This window comes from Sorex fumeus, unplaced genomic scaffold (assembly GCF_029834395.1).
Source record: "Sorex fumeus unplaced genomic scaffold, SorFum_2.1 ptg000131l, whole genome shotgun sequence".
NCBI lineage: Eukaryota > Metazoa > Chordata > Mammalia > Eulipotyphla > Soricidae > Sorex > Sorex fumeus.
In genome coordinates this window covers 27,476,364-27,490,151 of record NW_026606188.1, presented here as the reverse complement: position 1 = coordinate 27,490,151, position 13,788 = coordinate 27,476,364, and the positions used below count along the sequence as shown (strand labels likewise).

Here is a 13,788-nt window from a genome sequence, read left to right as displayed (position 1 = left end):
TAAAAAAGAAAAAGAAAACCTCTGGGTTTTAGTGGGGAGCACAAACAAAATGATTTATTTGTTTTTGTATATACCTTTTATTTTTACTTTCTGATCATTCTACTGAGACTGGATTTCACTAGAGTCCCCAAGGTAATGGAGCCTGGTGACTAATCCACTGAGCCATACAAACCCCATCTGCTTACTCACTTTGACATTTTAATAATATCCCATTTGGACCTTTGTTCAATTTTGCTTTGTGTGCTACATCTTTGTTTTAACGTTATAGCTGAAATAATTTATTATAATGAATACTAACAAATCTCACTAATTAAAACATGCAGATTTTTGCATATTCCAACTATGTGTATAGTCCACAGGAAACGGACCCAATACAATTTGTCAGTGGGCCATCAAATTATTTTCTTATGTTCATTGTGTATGTGCTTTTTTAACTTGGAACGTAGAAAAAATGTGATGCTTTTAAAAATCCATGTCCTCTTTTATTTATTTCCATCTTTATAATTTCTATGTGAAGCTTTTTGTTTTAGCAAATGCCATAAAGACTTATTCTAAAGATAAAATAGGATAGCTTTAACTAACATTGCCAGTGACAGAAATAATGTTAAATGTTGACTTATTTTGTTTTATAAATATGCGATTTCCTCAAATGAAGATTGATTATAATCTAGTATTCATATACATAAATCATACATATTATGGCAAACTTGTAACATGCTGTATGTGGTGCCCTCTGGGACTTGATTGTAGTCAGCATATGTCACAGTCAAATGCTTATTAATTATTATTGATTAATTCATATACTTCCTTTCACTCATACTAATATATTGCGGAATATTACAGAAGGAAGAATTAAATATACATTAGAAGATCCAAAAAATATTCAGTCAAATCTTTTGAGGACACTAAATATACAAAAATCCTATACTGTAACCTAGATTTTGTGAAAGACACAGATGGCAGAGTAAGTGATAAATCATTTTGCAGGATGTTAAGCTGCAAACAGAAAGTTAAGCATAATCCAGACTGTAAAAGCAATGTAGGAGTCCAAGTGTGAAAAGATTTAAATAATACAACAGTAAAATGCAACATATTTTCTCTCTTTCTCAAGTAGTCTCAGTATTGTTAGAATTTATTGGTGTTGTTTCAGTAATAAAATAATAATCATAGCTCAAATTTATAAATTGTTCTTAAGAATATAATATGCCTCTGCACATATTATCTCATTTAATCTTCTTGACAATACCATGATAAACCAGTGTTCCTATACATTTTTTTTTAACAGACATGAAGAAAGTGGCTCAGAAAGGTTAAGTGCACATGACAACGTTACATGTCTTGTAAGTATTAGAGCATGATCTCAATTCAGGCTTGTTGCTACAAACCTAGTAATCTGAGTTTCATTACCAGAGAAGCCTGGAGAACGTGTGCCTGTGCCCTCATTCAGAAGGCCGATTCATTCATTTCAACCATCTTTACAATATATATTAATGGTTATGGCATTAATGACCATCCACTGATCTATATCAGTCACTTAGAGAGTAAATAAATGGACCTTCTCTGCCAAGTTCATTAGTTCCATTTCATATTAATAATCTATATAGGAAAAATGAGGTAGAGATTGAGATATTAATCAGACATTGTGATTACTGAAAATACAGCTCATAATAGAGTGGTGATGTCGAAAAGGTCATTGGCTTGTAAGTCGCAAAAGTTCATATTCAGATATGAATCTTTCCTACACCACCTGAATTTATGCAAATTAAGTAATTTCTGAACTTTAGCATTCTTCTCAATTTTCTTAAATAAATGATTAAATAAATCTGCATAGGTTTATTGTTACATAGCAAGCACATGATAAGCATAATTATTGTTAAGCCAATTCATGCCGTGTATATAAGTACCACATTTACTTCAACTAGAAGCTTCCAGGGGATATAATAGTCATATCATAAGTAAGAAATGAAATCATTGAAATCAATTCAGTAAATATTAAAATATTTGGAGGACTCATATATCTTTCTAGGTACCTTGGGTAGACATTTATGATTTACTTATAAAGTACACCCAAAGGAGGAGGAAAAGTTAAAAGGATTTTTTGGTTTTGAATGACTTCCAGCATTGCTCCAGGCTTACTCATGGTTCTCTCCTTGAGGGACCCTCCCTGAGAATTCTGGTGGACCAATGCTGGAGTTAGAACTTAGGTCTTCTGCATGCAAATAATATGATCTAGCCAATGAAGGACTAAAGGCAACAGAACTTGAGAACTGGTTCACAGAACTGAATTTCCAAGGGGAGTTTTCTTCAGGGCCTTGGTGGAGGGCAGCAGGCACTCTGGTGATGGGAGTAGTGGTAGAATTATGTACAACACGTGAAAACATCGTTAAAATTATTGTAAGTGGGGATATGGTAACGCCAGCAGGTCAACGTGTACCTGCAGGGCTAGTACATTAGCAGCCTGATGGTGCCTTCAGTCTTCCTGATACCACAAAATTGCTGCTATGCCTTTGGTTGGACCCCAACAACTTGGGGCCAAGTTTATCAAGAAATCAAACGGCCAAAATTTAGGTATGTGGTTATCAAAATGGCAATAGTGCCCAAAGCACTATAAAAATTCAATGTGATCTCTATCAGGATACCCATGACATTGTTCAAAGAAATAGACAAAACACTCCTAAAATTTATATGGAACAACAAACTCCCAAGAATAGCTAAACCAATCCTTGGAAAAAAGAAGATGGGTGGCTTCACCCTCCCCAATTTCAAACTGTACTACAAAACAGTAGCAACTAAGCAGCATGGTACTGGGCTAGAAACAGACCTGCAGACCAATGCAACAGAGTTGAATATTCTGTCACTGACCCCCCAAATATATGACCACTTAATCTTTGACAAAGGAGGAAGAAATGTGAAGTGGAACAAGGAAAGCCTCTTCAACAGGTGGTGCTGGGAAAACTGGATCGCTATCTGCAAAAAAAATGAACTCTGACCTCTGTCTAATGCCAGGCACAAAAGTCAGATCAGGGGTTGGAGTGATAGTACAGTGGGTAGCTCGTTTGCCTTGCATGTGGCCCAATCTGGGTTCGATCTTCAGCATCCCATATGGTCCCCTGAACACGGCTAGAAGTAATTTCTGAGTGCATGAACGAGGAGTAAGCCCTGAGCATCACTGGGTGTGACCCAAAAAGCAAATAAAAAAAAAAGTCAGATCAAAGTGGATTAAAGACCTCAATCACTTCACTTGATCACTTGACTTCCTGTTAATCATCGATTTGCTCAAGCGGGCACCAGTAACGTCTCCATTTTTCCTTGTCACGTGCTAGTGTAGCCCAATGGCATCTGTTCCTTCTAGGAACACGAAGAGCCTCAAACTGATTGTTCAGGATCTTGATGAAGAAGTCTGACCATCTTGTAGGTGGGGGGCCATGCAGTCTTTTGACATCCCATGGAATCCAGTTGGTAACGGCTCTAGTCCAGCGGTCGTCTCCAAATCTCATTACATGTCCAGCCCATCTGATTTTTGTGGTTCTTGATTGTCAATGGAGGTTGGAACTCTGGATTCCTTCTCTCATTTGAGTGAAACGCGATACTCCAAGCATAGCTCTTTTGATTCCTCTTTGGGAGACCTGATTAGCATTCTCATCCTGTTTTCCTAAGGCCCAGGTCTCTGAGGCGTATGTTAATGCAGGAAAAACAATGTAATCGAAGAGATGTGCCCATAGCCAAAGGTTCTTTGTCCTCTTAGCTATTTCTTCGATGTTCTTGAAGGCGTTCCAAGCTGCTCTCTTCCTCCTGTGCAATTCAGGTGCCAGGTCATTCATCATGTTGAGTTCTAGACCTAGGTACACATAACTGTTGTACTCAAAGATGGTCATTCCGTTGAGAGCGAATGGAGTGTCAGGAACGAGGCTACATCAAACTAAGAAGCTGCTGCACTTCAAAAGAAACAGTGACCAAAATACAGAAAGAGCCCACAGAATGGGAAAGAATATTTACCCAATACCCATCTGATAAGGCATTAATATCCAGGATATACAAGACACTAGTAGAATTGTACAAGGAAAAAACCTCCAACTCCCTCATAAAATGGGGAGAAGAAATGAACAAAAGTTTCCTCAAAAAAGAAGTACAAATGGCCAAAAGGCACGTGAAAAAATGCTCCATGTCGCTAGCCATCAGGGAGATGCAAATCAAAACAACAATGAGATATCATCTCACACCACAGAGACTGGTGTACATTCAAAAGTATAAAAGCAAGCAGTGCTTGCGTGGATGTGTGGGGGGAAGGGACATTTTTTCTCTGTTGGTGGAAATGCCCACTAGTCCAGCCTTTCAGAAAACAATATGAACAGTCCTTCAAAAACTAGAAATTGAGCTTCCATATGACTCTACAATACCACTTCTCGGAATATATCCTGAGGATGCAAAAAGTCACAGTAGAAATGACATCCATACCTATATGTTCTTTGCAGCACTGTTCAGTATAACCAAAATCTGAAGTGCCCTAGAACAGATGACTGGTTAAAGAAACTTTGGTACATCTACACAATGGAATACTGTGCAGTTGTCAGGAGAGATGAAGTCATAAACTTTGCTTATAAATGGATAGACACGGAGAGTATCATGCTAAGTGAAATGAGTTAGAAAGAGAGGGACAGACATAAAAGGACTGCCCTCATTTGTGGAGTATAAAACAACATAACATGAACCTGACATCTAAGGATAGTAGATACACGAGACAGATAGATTGCTCCATAGCTGGAATAAAGGGGAGAAGGCAGCTGGAATAGAGAAGGGATCGCTAAGAAAGAGATGGCTGGAGGAATCAGTCAGGATGGGAGATGTGTGCAGAAAGTAGATAAAGGACCAAACATGATAACCTCTCAGGGTCTGTATTGCAAACCATAATGCCCAAAAGTAGAGAGAGATTATGGGAAATCATGTCTGCCATGGAGGCATGGGGAGGGTGGGAAAGGGGGGGTATACCGGGGCTATTGGTGGGGAATGTGCACTTGTGGAGGGATGGGTGTTTAATCATTGTGTGATTGAAAGTCAAAAATGAAAGCTTGTAACTCTCTCACGGTGATTCAATTTTTTTAAAAAAAAGGTATGTGGGGGCCATGCCACAAAACCACCTACAGCTTAGCTACACAATCTCATTTATTGGCATTATTTCAGAGACCCATAGATAGCTCTTGAATAAGATCAAAAACCTCAATTAGCACCAGCAACTTTGTGCTATGGGTGAGCAGGTTTGCCTTGCAGGGCATATGCTAATAGTTAATTTCTCTGGAAAAGATAGAAACAAGGGCCATGATCTAGAGAAAGAATCTCTAAAACAAGCAGTTAACTGCAGAGATGCCTCCGGACTTTAAGCCAGGATGATATCACAGGTGTGTCTCAGATGGGGACTTCATACCAGGCATCATCTCTCCACCTGCCCCCTAAAAATCCCAGCAGTCGCCAACTTCCAGAATGAGAAGCGCAGAAATGCGGGTTGAGTGACCACAAACTCCAGGCCTCAAGGACAGGAGATGGGCCATTTCTTCTCATCTCCCTGTCCCCATGGGACCCTGGAGGTCATATCCACAAAATGCCTCTGGCTGCTACTTAAGCTCCTTAATGGTCATGATCCAGAGACACAAAAGAATCTCCTAACCAAGCAGCTCACTGCAGAGATTTCTCTAGACCCTAATTATCTGGAATTTTGGAGTTCCATGTGTACATGGCTGCATGACATCTTGTGCTGTTCATAATAAGCAATACAAAAGAGAGTATGAGGGAGGTTGTCTACCACAAAGGCAGAGGGAGGAGTGGTATGGGGGGAATACTGCGGTTCTAGGTGGTGGAAGATGTGCACTGGTGGAGGGTTGGGTGTTTGATCATTGTATGATGGAAACTCATACAGGAAAGCTTTATAACTCTATCTCACAGTGATTAAAAATAATTAAAAAATAAAATTAAAAAATAGTATTGTAAGTCACAGTATCTCGATATGGTAATAAAAAATGACCAAATACAATAGAATACAATCTGAAAACTAGCTAACAGACTGAACTTATCAAGGATGGGGTGGAAATTCTTTCCTTTTATGTGTCCAGTCTAATAATAAACTGATCAAAACCATTTTCATTTATTTTAGCTTATTTTTGTTTGTTTTTTCGCTTTACTTTCCCTTTGTTGTTTTTATGATGACTAGGGCTTGTTGCTTGCTCTTCTTTAGGTGAGGAATTTTCTTTTTTTTTCCCTTTATTTTATTTTATTTTTTTTAAAGTTGTAGATTTTCAATTTTTTGTGCTTTGGTTTCAATTATACAATGATCAGATACCCATCCCTCCACCAGTGCCCATTTTCCACCACCATGGATAATATCCCTCCTACCCCCATCCCCCCATCCCCCCTGTCTCTGTGGCAGGGCAATCCCCTGTGTTCTCTCTCTCCTTTTGGGTGTTGTGGTCTGCAAAAGAGGCATTGAGTGGCAAACATGTTCAGTCCATAGTCTACTTTCGACATGCATCTCCCCTCCTGGGAGGATCCTCCAAACATCCTTTATTTGGTGCTCCCTTCTCTATCTGAACTGCCCTTTAGGTGAGGAATTTTCTTTCTCTGTCTTCTTTTAGAATTTTTTTCATTACCTTTGATTTTCTGTAGTATGGAAATGCCACACATAGATGTAGCGTTTCTTAGCTATTCATCTTGTTTAATGTTCTCCGATTTTCTTTACCAACAGAGAAGCAGAGTTTAGTACTAAGACTTTCCTGGAAATGTGTAAGCCAAATAAGAGTTCAAATTATCACTGGGGAGAGGTTGCATCTTCATACCAGGCCTCAAAATATACCAATAAGCCATTAAGAAAAGTGAGCATTTTCTAACAAAGCAGTACAGAATTGAGCACAATTAAGTACAGAAGAAAACATAATGCTACACACAAGATCAAAAAAACAGTCCCTAAAAGGTATCAAATTTTGTTACATAAAACAAACGTAGATATTATATTTAATGAAGAAAAAGATTAAATTTAAAATGTTTATAGGGCCAGGGAGATAGGATAGACTAATATTTCATGCTTTGCATGCTGCTCCCCTGTTTCAATAGCTGGTAACATATGGTACTTTAAGCATCACTAGGTGTAGCTCTGAACCCCTGGAGCACTACTGGAGTGGACCAGTTATCCCTGTACCACAGAGTCCAATCAGCACCATCTCCTCTGAACCTACTTTGAACCACCAGCCTTGTTGACTGAGAATCTGCAGGAGAGGTCCTGGGTCTCCCAAGCACTTCTTAGAATGCCTCTCCTCCCCCACAGGAAATAGAAAGGTGTATGTCAAGCATATCCTTATTTATATATTTTTGGTTTGAAGGGCCACACCCAGTGAGGCTCAAGGCTTACTCCTGGCTCTGTGCTTCGGGATCACTCCTGGCGTGCTCACAAGCCCAGATGTAGTGCTGGGGATTGACTTCTCGACCTAGGTACACATAACTGTTGCATTCAGAGATGGTCGTTCCATTGAGAGAGAATAAAATGTCAGGAACGAGACCGTTTCTCATAAACATTGTCTTCGTGAGATTCAGCTGTAGTCCGACCTTTCCACACTCACAGTTGAAGTTGGCCATCATTTGTGCAGCTTGGCTAATGTTTGGTGTTATTAGAACGATGTCATCAGTGAAGTAGAGGTGGTGTAGTTGCAGACCATCTATCTTTACTCTCATTCCTTCCCATTCAGTTGTCGCATGACGTTCTTGAGTGTGACACTGAAGAGTTTCAGTGAAATGGTATCACCCTGACGAACCCCTCTCTTGACATTGATGATTACTTCCTTGTAGATTGGTGATATCCTAGTAGTGAATCTGTAATACAACTCACGGAGAATACTGATGTATTGAGTTTGAATGCCTTGTTGGCTAGGGCTTCAATGACCACTTCTGTCTCTACAGAATCAAAGACTTTCTTTAAATCAACAAACGTTAGACAGAGCGGCATCTTGAACTCTTGAGAACCATAAATGAGCTTGGTTATCATGTGGATAAGGTCTATAGTGCTGAATCCTTTTCGTAATCCGGCTTGCTCGCATGGTTGTCCTTCATCTAGTGTTCTGCCAATCCTATTCAGGATGACTCAAATGAACAGCTTGTAGGCAACAGACAACAGGCAGATCGGGCGATAGTTGCCAATATGTGGATGTCTCCCTTCTTGTACAGTAGAACAGTCCTGCTGGTTTTTCATTGGGACAGAACCTAGCATTCAGACAGGTAGCATGTGAAGAGCAGATCCAGAGTACTGATGAGTACTGATGGCAGGTTCTTCAGGTGTTCGGGCCTGACCTTGTCTGTCCTGGGTGCTGTTCACTTCTTTACCAATGAATTGGCGTGTCAGATTTCGGAAGAGAGAATGTTGGTGTGGAACATTCTACATATCCATCCCGTGGAATTTGGTGTGTGGGCAGGTGGACATGGCTATCAAAGAGATCCGAGTAGAATAATAGATACTTCTCTATTGCCCTTCTGGAAGATGTGATAGATCCATCAGGATGTCGAAGGCAGTCATCTTTGTCTTGTAGTTGGCAAAGGACAGGCAGGCGTTGCGAATGCTTTTCCCAGCTTCTGTCTCATCTGCCAGCACTGCTGCTCCTCTCTCTTTGAGGTCTTCCTTTAATGTTTCTCTGCACTGCTTTGCAAGCACAGACGTTTGCTTGTGGTTGCCTGAAGCTTGTGCCAAGCCACATTAGTGAATGAGCTCAATAGTTTTCAAAGACAGGTGTCTTTTTGTCGCTATCTCTCTCTCTCTGTGTTCCTTGTATAATCACAGAGGTGCTGAACCAGTCGATCATATTCTTCGTCAATGTTGTCTATGACGGAATATTTTCCCTGTTGCCACAATAGTACCAAAAAGCTTCACTACCTCCACTACCTCCACTATCCAGACTCCGCCACACTCCAGGACACTTTCCAGATGCTCAGGCCGAAACTCATGCACAAGTGAAGCCCCACTGGACCAGGTAAGCGGAACTCTGTGACCTCGGACTCCAGGTTCAACAGGACCCAGGAACAGAGAACCTCTGCCTGCTCCCACCAATCTCTGGCAACCCAGGGATTAAACCCAGAAGTCCCACCCTACTGGTACCAGATAAATACCTCTTTGGCCGACTTCCACTACCTCCACTACCCAGCCTCTGCCACTCTCCAAGATGCTTTCTGGACCGTGTGGCCACAAAGCAGCTGTGTGAAACATCATAAGACACTTAATATCCATCTTCCAAGATTACCACACCATATTTGATGGGGTTCAAATATGGTTTGAACCATGGGAACAGCTGCAAGGGTGATTAGAGGCCACCCTAAAAGCCTCTATCACTCTTGGAGAGCCTGGCAAGCTACTGAGAGTGTCTACCCGCATGGCAGATCCAGGCAAGCTATCTGTGAGGTATTCAATATGCCAAAACCAGTAAATACAATGGACTTCATTCCCCTGACCCTGAAAGAGCCACCAATAGCGCAGCATTAAGAAGGATGAAAAAGGAGAGGCTGATAAATTCTCAAGTTCAAACTAGACTGCGAAAACGAAGAACTACAAAAATGACTCTCTGTACTTTCAATGCACATATGCTTGCATCGTATGCATCCATCGGGGACCTGATGTTACAAGAGCGAAAGATCAAGTACGACATTATTGGTCTGACCAAGACGAGAAGGCATCAATCACATCATACTGTTTTTGACACTGGAGAAGAACTGTTTGTGGAACATGCGACAAAAGAGGCATCAGTAGTGTTGGTGTCCTTGTCAACATGAACTTGGCAGTGAGCATTGATTCATTCAAATGCTGGAGAAGTTCTATAAAGACCACACCTTCTACAAGATCATTGTCGGTGATTATAATGCCAAGATAGGACCAAGAAGATCAGCCAAAGAACTCCACATTGGGACCCATGGCCTAGAGTGGAACAAACAGGGTGAGAGACTGTCTGAGTTCATCATGTCGACCAACACCATCCAATGTAACTCACAGGTCTAGAAGGCTGAATCTAAACGTCGGACACGGGAGTCTCCTGGTGAACAGTTCCACAATGAAATTGACCACGTCATATTCAATTGGTGGTTTTGCCTGACTGATGTTGCTGTTGTCCCAAAATTCCAAATGGGATCGGACCACCATCTCCTTCATGCGAAATTCTACTTCACGGAGAGGGGAGAAAGGGCTGCAAATTTTAAGAAGAGAACTCTCAGAACAACCACCAACAATGAAAGATGACATTTTATAAATAATAATGTATTTTACATATGAATATTCTACTATAATTGACACCATACTACTTCCTTTACTACAATCCACTACAAAACCAGGCAGAATATCTGAGGCAGCTCTTTCAACAGTGGCAGGCACATGCAATCTGTAGGGTAAGGTGAAGAAGATAAGAGGAACAGAACTTGTGAGAAAGCATGAATTTCTGTCCAAGTCTTTACTTGAAAATAATTTCCTAATATTATGCGATATGGAATCTTACAAGAGCATGATAGCCTAACCGAGTGGCAGATTTAAAGACAGAATCAGTTGAAGTAGTTGAATGCAGGTTGAAGAATTGACGATGAGGTTTTCACTATGCTGAATGTGTGTCTCAGGGTCTCTGTGAGACCCCCTTATGCATTTCTGACTGGAGATTGAACTATGTGTATGCAACATGAAATCCCACAAGGCCAACTAGAGTGGAAAAGGGACCAGTGGGTGAACATTTTTGTGAGAAGAGTGCAAGGGACACTGGAATTCTGCCCCTGCCAAAGAGATCATCTTAACACCACAGTAACATGTTCTCACACAGTTAAAAAAAACATGCTTGTAATACTAGGCCCAAATTAAACTTAGGTATACATTATCTATTTTATAAGGAATCTTAATAACCAAATCCAGCATGATCTTCAGAGGAAACAGTTTGGATATTGAGCACTTGGGGAACAGGTTCAACTTCAAAACGATCCTGATAACAAAGCATAAAACCAAGTAACTTCAGTATACAGTGACAGGTCACAGATTAACTCATCACAGGAGAATCAACACTCCTCAGATGATGACAGTATGGCATCCACATAGTATACTACAGCAATGACATATATAGTATTTCATAGGAAAATTATGAGACACAAAAGAAGGAAAGGGAAATTATGAAACACAGTTAAGAAGCTCAGTCATAGATAAATAATAACATGAAGACCAGCCAGTTATTGAATTTATAGATAAAAAATTCAAGTTTCTGTTTTCAAAGTCACTGTTCAGAGTCACTGTAAGGTAATCTCTGCTTACTTAAGTAAGCAGAGATTTTTTTTTAAAAAAAGATTACAGCAGCCTTTGCATTCTCGCTCCCTCTCCCAACATGGCGGCCTCAGCAAAAAAGAAGAATAAGAAGGGAAAGACTATCTCCCTAGCAGACTTTCTGGCCGAGGATGGAGGTACTGGTAGAGGAAGTACCTATGTCCCCAAACCAGTCATCTGGGCTGATGAAACAGATGACCTGGAAGGAGATGTTTCAACTACTTGGCACAGTAACAATGATGACGTGTATAGGGCACCTCCAATTGACCATTCTATCCTGCCCACTACTCCACGGGCTGCTGGGGAACCCAATATCAACCGGAGCTGTCTTCCCAGGTCTCCACCCTATACTGCTTTTCTTGGGAACTTACCCTACCATGTGACAGAAGAGTCCATCAAAGGATTCTTTAGAGGATTAAATATCAGTGCAGTGAGCTCGGCAATCCAGAGAGGTTGAAAGGTTTTGATTTGGCGGAGTTTGAAGACCTGGATTCCTTGCTCAGTACCCTGAGCCTCAATGAAGAGTCTTTAGGTAACAGGAGAATTCGAGTGGACGTTGCTGATCAAGCACAGGATAAAGATAGGGATGATCGCTCTTTTGGCCAAGATAGAAATCAGGATTCTGACAAAACAGATACAAACTGGAGGGCCCGTCCTGCTACAGACAGCTTTGATGATCACCCACCTAGAAGAGGCAACGACAGCTTTGGAGATAAGTATCGAGATCGTTACGATTCAGACCGATACCGGGATGGGTATCCGGATGGCCCATGCCGGGATATGGATCGCTACGGGCACCGAGATTGCTTTGATGACCGAGGCGGCAGAGACTACAATAGAGGATATGATTCCAGGATTGGCAGTGGCAGAAGAGCTTTTGGTAGTGGGTACCGAAGGGATGATGACTGCAGAGGGGGTGAGGACCGCTATGAAGACAGATAGGAGAGACGAAAGGATCGGTCGTGGGGCTCCAGGGATGACTACTCTCGGGATGACTACTGGCGTGATGATAGATGTCCACCCCAAAGACCCAAGCTAAATCTGAAGCCCCGGAGTACTCCTAAGGAAGATGATTCCTCTGCCAGAACCTCCCAGTCCAGTCGTGCAGCCTCTATCTTCGGGGGGGGGGGGGGTTGGCAAAGCCTGTTGACACAGCTGCCAGAGAGTGAGAGGTCGAAGAGCGGCTACAGAAGGAGCAGGAGAAGTTGCAGCGGCAGCTGGATGAGCCAAAGCTAAAGCGAAGGCCTCGGGAGCGACACCCAAGCTGGAGAAATGAAGAAACTCAGGAACGGGAACAGTCAAGGACAGGAAGTGAGTCATCACAGACTGGAACCTCAGCCACATCTGGCAGAAGTAAGTCAGATCAGGATGCAGGGAGGAGAGTGAGAAATCTCTAGAAAACGAAACCGTCAATAAGGAGGAAGATTGCCACTCTCCGACATCTAAACCTCCCAAACCTGAACAGCTTCTAAAGGTAAGGCCAGCCCCCCACCCCCCCAAAGGAGAATGCTTGGGTGAAGCGAAGTTCTAACCCTCCTCCTCGATCTCTGGGCTCAGACCCAGAGCAACAGTCCCCGACAAGTGGAGGGGGCAAAGTTGTTCTGGCTCAGCCATCTGAAGAAGGACCAGTAAGGAAAGCGGATGAAAATAATAAAGTAGGTGGTGTGAGCGTCCCAAAAGGCCAAACTGGCAGTTCTAGCCGAGGTCCAGGAGAAGGAGGGCACAAAGACCACTGGATGGAGACCGATAGGAAAGATTGAAAAAAGAATCAAGACTCCCGATCTGCACCTGAGCCAAAGAAACCTGAAGAAAATCCAGCCTCTAAGTTCAGCTCCGCCAGCAACTATGCTGCTCTCTCTGTGGATGGCAAAGATGAGAATGAAGGCGATTACACCGAATAGATCTCTACATCCTGTGCTTTCTCCTCTCTCTCCACCCTGGAACATTCGAGAACAAATCAAACCTACCCAGAAAAGACAAAATAAAACTCACCATCTCCTGGAAAAAAAAAAGATTACAGGAAATGAGGAGATAGCAAAGGGCTAGAGGACATTCTTTCCATGTTCCAGCATCTTATGGTTCCCTGAACACTCCCTTGTATAGCACTTGTGGGTGCTCAGCACCTCTGGGCCTGAGAATTCAACTACCAGTCTGACACAACTAGACTGAGAATCATCCAGAGTGGCCCAAGATCCCTTAGTTGGGCTTGACAGCACCCCTTTTCCCGTAATTATATATTATGAAGTGTAAGATAAACAATAAAATGACTGCATTTCATGGGAAATGTAGTGTAGTTTTAGCACATACACATACTTAAAGGTAATAATCAAATCTTTAGGGTAGATTCAAAATGAATTCACAGACAAAGAGATTGAAATGGATTTTATAGGTAACTAGAAGTTTGCAAATCTAAAGAAAAGGTATGGTGCATTATCAGCTACCTAAAGGAAAGAATAGGCACAAAGACACATACTTAAAAGTAGCAG

The 13,788-nt window shown here is 41.7% G+C and overlaps 1 pseudogene; it reads left to right on the top strand.

The window, feature by feature from the left end:
* Positions 1 to 11,343: 11,343 nt before the first annotated feature.
* LOC130046151 (eukaryotic translation initiation factor 4B-like) lies at positions 11,344 to 13,304 on the top strand (annotated as a pseudogene).
* The last annotated feature ends 484 nt before the right edge of the window (positions 13,305 to 13,788 follow it).